This window comes from Oncorhynchus gorbuscha, linkage group LG25 (genome assembly GCF_021184085.1).
Source record: "Oncorhynchus gorbuscha isolate QuinsamMale2020 ecotype Even-year linkage group LG25, OgorEven_v1.0, whole genome shotgun sequence".
Classification (NCBI taxonomy): Eukaryota; Metazoa; Chordata; class Actinopteri; order Salmoniformes; family Salmonidae; genus Oncorhynchus; species Oncorhynchus gorbuscha.
Window position 1 is genome coordinate 5,272,034 of NC_060197.1, and position 7,471 is coordinate 5,279,504.

The following is a 7,471-nucleotide window of genomic DNA, read 5'->3' on the forward strand; positions in this document are numbered from 1 at the left end:
TGGCCCTTATGTCATCAGATATGCGCCTATGTCCTCTTCCATCACACATCCTTGCTCCTCTTCTTCCTCCTCTTGGCTGTTGACCCTGTTCGTTTCCTGGTCCATCCATTATTGGAAAATTGCAACTCTGTGTTGTGGTCTGTCTATATATGCTTGCCAATTGATTCTTCATGAGATGCACCTTTGAGCAATTTAGACAACTGGTTGATTGTTGGTTGAACTAACACTTTACATTCCTTCATGAGTGAGGGTCAATTTCACCTGCACAATTCATCAATTAACATTTTTGTACAAAAGGTCTAATAGAAATGTGTAAAACTATGCTTGACAGTTTATGACAAATAGTTCAACAATTTTGCATGTAATGGCTTATGCAAGGAACTAATGTTATGCAGGTGAATGAGGACCCAAAAGCGACTTAACTAAAACAGAGTCTTTATTCCAGTCTTAGATAAAAGCGATAATCCTGGATATTATCTAGGTGAAAGCAAAAACAGGAAAACTGAAATCCACTCGTCAGTAGAGAGGAATGACTGGAGACGCGACCACAGACTGCAGGTCGCTTCGGGAAGGCACCGGCCGTAGCTGACATTGACACCTGCAGGGAGAGAGGGGAGAGAGAGGGATAGAACCAAACAAGACCAGCAGAGGGAAAACGAATAGCATGGGGAGCACAGGGACAAGACATGACAATAAATGACAAACATGACAGTACCCCCCCACTCACCGAGCCTCCTGGCGCACTCGAGGAGGAATCCTGGCGGCAACGGAGGAAATCATCGATGAGCGAACGGTCCAGCACGCCCCGAGACGGAACCCAACTCTCTCTCCTCAGGACCGTAACCCTCCCAATCCACTAGGTGACCGGTGACCCCATCCCCGAGAACGCATGTCCATGATCTTATGTACCTTGTAAATAGGTGCGCTCTCGACAAGGACGGGAGGGGGGAGGGAAGACGAACGGGGGTGCGAAGAAAGGGCTTAACACAGGAGACATGGAAGACAGGATGGACGCGACGAAGATGTCGCGAAGAAGCAGTCGCACAGCGACAGGATTGACGACCTGGGAGACACGGAACGGACCAATGAACCGCGGAGTCAACTTACGAGAAGCTGTCGTAAGAGGAAGGTTGCGAGTGGAAAGCCACACTCTCTGGCCGCAACAATACCTTGACTCTTAATCCTGCGTTTATTGGCGGCTCACCGTCTGTGCCCTGTAACGGCAAAGTGCAGACCTCACCTCCTCCAGGTGCGCTCACAACGTTGGACAAACGCTTGAGCGGAGGGAACGCTGACTCGGCAAGCTGGGATGAGAACAGAGGAGGCTGGTAACCCAGACTACTCTGAAACGGAGATAACCCGGTAGCAGACGAAGGAAGCGAATTGTGAGCGTATTCTGCCCAGGGAGCTGTTCTGCCCAAGACGCAGGGTTCTGAAAGAAAGGCTGCGTAGTATGCGACCAATCGTCTGATTGGCCCTCTCTGCTTGACCGTTAGACTGGGGATGAAACCCGGAAGAGAGACTGACGGACGCACCAATCAAACGACAGAACTCCCTCCAAAACTGTGACGTGAATTGCGGACCTCTGTCTGAAACGGCGTCTAACGGGAGGCCATGAATTCTGAATACATTCTCAATGCTGATTTGTGCCGTCTCCTTAGCGGAAGGAAGTTTAGCGAGGGGAATGAAATGTGCCGCCTTAGAGAACCTATCGACAACCGTCAGAATCACAGTCTTCCCCGCAGACAAAGGCAGACCGGTAATGAAGTCTAAGGCAATGTGAGACCATGGTCGAGAAGGAATGGGGAGCGGTCTGAGACGACCGGCAGGAGGAGAGTTACCCGACTTAGTCTGCGCGCAGTCCGAACAGGCAGCCACGAAACGGCGCGTGTCACGCTCCTGAGTCGGCCACCAAAAGCGCTGGCGAATAGACGCAAGAGTGCCCCGAACACCGGGATGACCAGCTAACTTGGCAGAGTGAGCCCACTGAAGAACAGCCAGACGAGTGGAAACAGGAACGAAAAGGAGGTTACTAGGACAAGCGCGCGGGCGACGCAGTGTGCGTGAGTGCTTGCTTAACCTGTCTTTCATTCCCCAGACTGTTAACCCGACAACACGCCCATAAGGAAGAATCCCCTCGGGTCAGTAGAAGCCACAGAAGAACTAAACAGACGGGATAAGGCATCAGGCTTGGTGTTCTTATTACCGGACGGTAAGAAATCACAAACTCGAAACGAGCGAAAAACAACGCCCAACGAGCTTGACGGGCATTAAGTCGTTTGGCAGAACGGATGTACTCAAGGTTCTTATGGTCTGTCCAAACGACAAAAGGAACGGTCGCCCTCCAACCACTGTCGCCATTCGCCTAGGGCTAAGCGGATGGCGAGCAGTTCACGGTTACCCACATCATAGTTGCGCCAGATGGCGACAGGCGATGAGAAAAATAAGCGCAAGGATGAACCTTATCGTCAGACTGGAAGCGTTGGGATAGAATGGCTCCCACGCCTACCTCTGAAGGGCCAACCTCGACAATGAATTGTCTAGTGACGTCAGGAGTAACGAGGGATAGGAGCGGACGTAAAACGTTCTTTAGAAGATCAAAAGCTCCCTGGGCGGAACCGACCACTTAAAACACGCCTTGACAGAAGTAAGAGCTGTGAGAGGGGCAGCAACTTGACCGAAATTACGAATGAAACGCCGATAGAAATTAGCGAAACCTAAAAAGCGCTGCAACTCGACACGTGATCTTGGAACGGGCCAATCACTGACAGCTTGGACCTTAGCGGAATCCATCTGAATGCCTTCAGCGGAAATAACGGAACCGAGAAAAGTGACGGGAGGAGACATGAAAAGAGCACTTCTCAGCCTTTACGTAGAGACAATTCTCTAAAAGGCGCTGTAGAACACGTCGAACGTGCTGAACATGAATCTCGAGTGACGGAGAAAAATCAGGATATCGTCAAGATAGACAAAAACAAAAATGTTCAGCATGTCTCTCAGAACATCATTAACTAATGCCTGAAAAACAGCTGGCGCATTGGCGAGACCGAACGGCAGAACCCGGTACTCAAAAATGCCCTAACGGAGTATTAAACGCCGTTTTCCACTCGCCCCCTCTCTGATGCACAGATGGGGGCGTTACGAAGGTCCAACTTAGTAAAGCACCTGGCTCCTGCAGAATCTCGAAGGCTGATGACATAAGGGGAAGCGGATAACGATTCTTAACCGTTATGTCATTCAGCCCTCGATAATCCACGCAGGGGGCGCAGAGTACCGTCCTTCTTCTTAACAAAAAGAACCCCGCCCCGGCCGGAGAGGAAGAAGGCACTATGGTACCGGCGCCAAGAGACACAGACAAATAATCCTCGAGAGCCTTACGTTCGGGAGCCGACAGAGAGTATAGTCTACCTCGAGGAGGAGTGGTCCCCGGAAGGAGATCAATACTACAATCATACGACCGGTGAGGAGGAAGGGAGTTGGCTCGGGACCGACTGAAGACCGTGCGCAGATCATGATATTCCTCCGGCACTCCTGTCAAATCGCCAGGTTCCTCCTGAGAAGTAGGGACAGAAGAAACGGGAGGAATGGCAGACATTAAACACTTCACATGACAAGAAACGTTCCAGGATAGGATAGAATTACTAGACCAATTAATAGAAGGATTATGACATACTAGCCAGGGATGACCCAAAACAACAGGTGTAAACGGTGAACGGAAAATCAAAAAAGAAATAGTCTCACTGTGGTTACCAGATACTGTGAGGGTTAAAGGTAGTGTCTCAAATCTGATACTGGGAAGATGACTACCATCTAAGGCGAACATGGGCGTAGGCTTATCTAACTCTCTGAAAGGAATGTCATGTTCCGAACCCATGCTTCGCCCATGAAACAACCCTCAGCCCCAGAGTCTATCAAGGCACTACATGTATGCCTGGAACCGGTCCAGCGTAGGTGGACCGACAAAGTAGTACAGGACTTTGATGGAGAGACTTGAGTAGTTGCGCTCACCTGTAGCCCTCCGCTTACAGATGAGCTCTGGCTTTTACTGGACATGAATTAACGAAATGTCCAGCAACTCCACAATAGAGGCACAGGCGGTTGGTGATCCTCCGTTCCCTCTCCTTATTCGAGATGCTAATCCTCCCAGCTGCATGGGCTCAGTCTCAAAGCCAGAGGGGGGAGATGGTTGCGATGCGGAGCAGGGAAACACCGTTGATGCGAGCTCTCTTCCACGAGCCCGGTGACGAAGATCTACCCGTCGTTCTATGCGGATGGCGAGAGCAATCAAAGAGTCCACATCTGAAGGAACCTCCCGGGAGAGAATCTCATCCTTAACCACAGCGTGGAGTCCCTCCAGAAAACGAGCGAGCAGCTCGGCCTGCGTTCCACTCACTAGAGGCAGCAAAGAGTGTAAACTCAATGGAATAATCCGTTATGGACCGTTCACCTTGGCATAAGGAAGCCAGGGCCCTAGAAGCCTCCCCACCAAAAAACTGAACGGTCAAAAACCCGAATCATCTCCTCTTAAAGTTCTGGAAATCGTTAGAGCAAACAGCCCTTGCCTCCCCAGATAGCTGTGCCCCATTCTCGAGCCCGGCCAGTGAGGAGTGAAATGACGTAAGCAACCCGAGCTCTCTCTCTAGAGTATGTGTTGGGTTGGAGAGAGAACACAATCTCACACTGCGTGAGAAAGGAGCGGCACTCAGTGGGCTGCCCGGAGTAGCAAGGTGGGTTATTAACCCTAGGTTCTGGAGGCTCGGCAGGCCAGGAAGTAACAGGTGGCACGAGACGTAGACTCTGGAACTGTCCAGAGAGGTCGGAAACCTGAGCAGCCAGGTTTTCCACGGCCTGGCGAGCAGCGGACAATTCCTGCTCGTGTCTGCCGAGCATGGCTCCTTGGATCTCGACGGCAGTGTAACGAGCGTCTGAAGTCGCTGGGTCCATTCTTTGATCGGTTCCTTCTGTCATGCAGGTGAAAGAGGACCCAAACGCGACTTAACAGAAACAGAGTTTATTAATGCTCAAAACGGAATAACTGAAATCCTCTAGATTTGTAGAGGGAAAAACAACTGGAGAAGCGGCCACAGACTGCAGGTCGCTTCGGGTAGGCGCAGGGTCAGTCGACTGAGACACCTGCTCACACGCAGCGTCTGAAGAAGGCACAAAACACGACAGGACAGGGTGATACACAATCACGGCAAAAAACACGACAGGACAGGGCGAAACGCAATCACAGCATGGAATACAAACAAGGAACCGATGGAACAGGAACGGATCACAAAGGAATAAATAGGGAGTCTAATCAGGGGAAAGGATCGGGAACAGGTGTGGGAAGACTAAATGATGATTAGGGGAATAGGAACAGCTGGGAGCAGGAACGGAACGACAGAGAGAAGAGAGAGCGAGAGAGTGAGAGAGGGAGGGGGAGAGAGAGGGATAGAACCAAACAAGACCAGCAGAGGGAAACGAATAGCATGGGGAGCACAGGGACAAGACATGACAATAAATGACAAACATGACACTTCCTCTGTTTTGCCTTCCACCACTCATCCTTGCTCCTCTTCTTCCTCCTCTTGGCTGTTGACCCTGTTCGTTTCCTGGTCCATCCATTATTGGAAAATTGCAACTCTGTGTTGTGGTCTGTCTATATATGCTTGCCAATTGATTCTTCATGAGATGCAACTTTGAGCAATTTAGACAACTGGTTGATTGTTGGTTGAACTAACACTTTACATTCCTTCATGAGTGAGGGTCAATTTCACCTGCACGATTCATCAATTCACGTTTTTTTGTACAAAGGTCTAATAGAAATGTGTAAAACTATGCTTGACAGTTTATGACAAATAGTTCAACAATTTTGCATGTAATGGCTTATGCAAGGAACTAATGCCTAGATGTTTTGAGGGGTAAGACTATTCAACAGAGAACCATCTACTATATTTTGATCAACATGACATGAGCAATTGATAATGTGGAAAAAAAGCTGACACTTGTACATTATCACTGTACAATTTGTTCAAAAGGAATAAGAAATTGCTTTAATGAGGTGCACAAGTGACTAGATGATTTGGAATTTGTACAAGTAGTATCAAGAATTGCACTTTGATCTGAGAAATGCATCAAAGCGACTGAGAAAACTGTAATAGTTCCCCTTGTTAGATCAGTGTCTAGACAGTCAGTGATGAAAGCACTGCAGAGAGCGCAACAAGGGCTCTACCAGATTTAAACTTGGCACCAGTCCAGCTACGAGCTGTCCATCCTGATCACTCAGCAGTGAATAATCAGCATGCTCCGCAGGTCTGCACCCTCAGACTCAGTCCCAAGCTCTGGATAGTGTGAACTCAGGTGAAGCAGCTATGGAGCTAACTTCCTAATTAAGACCTCTGTTGCTGCTAGAGGAGGAGGAGGCCCACAGGGAAGCTCTGCTCCACGAAGAACAACGGAATTCATAAGAGCCCGGTATAGCAGGATCTCATGAATGCCCAACAGGGCACTGCTCTCTCTTCGTCCGCCCACGTGTTCTCGCACACCCCGAGAGCATCTGGTCAGCGCGGGGTGGTGGCACCGGGATCCTCATCTCTCCCAGAGTGGTCATTCTCTCTTTCTCCCTACCCATCTGTCTATAAGCCTCCTTTGAATTCCATGCTGTCACAGTTACTAGCCCTTTCAAGCTTAACATCCTTATCATTTATCGCCTCAGGTTCCCTCGGAGAGTTCATCAATGAGCTTGATGCCTTGATAAGCTCCTTTCCTGAGGACGGCTCACCTCTCACAGTTCTGGGCACTTTAACCTCCCCACGTCTACCTTTGACTCTTTCCTCTCTGCCTCCTTCTTTCCACCCCTCTCCTCTTTTGACCTCACCCTCTCACCTTCCCCCTACTCACAAGGCAGGCAATACGGCTCGACCTCATCTTTACTAGATACTGTTCTTCCACTAACCTCACTGCAACCCTCCAAGTCTCCGACCACTGCCTTGTATCCTTCTCCCTCTCGCCTCATCCAACACCCTCCACACTGCCCCTACTCGGATGGTATCGCGTCCCAACCTTCGCCTCTCTCCCCCGCTACTCTCTCCTCTTCCATCCTATCATCTCTTCCCTCCGCTCAAACCTTCTCCCACCTATCTCCTGATTCTGCCTCCTCAACCCTCCTCTCCTCCCTCTCTGCATCCCTTGACTCTCTATGTCCCCTATCCTCCAGGCCGGCTCGGTCCTCCCTCCCGCTCCGTGGCTCGATGACTCATTGCGAGCTCACAGAACAGGGCTCCGGGCAGCCGAGCGGAAATGGAGGAAAACTCGCCTCCCTGCGGACCTGGCATCCTTTCACTCCCTCCTCTCTACATTTTCCTCCTCTGTCTCTGCTGCTAAAGCCACTTTCTACCACGCTAAATTCCAAGCATCTGCCTCTAACCCTAGGAAGCTCTTTGCCACCTTCTCCTCCCTCCTGAATCCTCCGCCCCTCCCCCTCCTC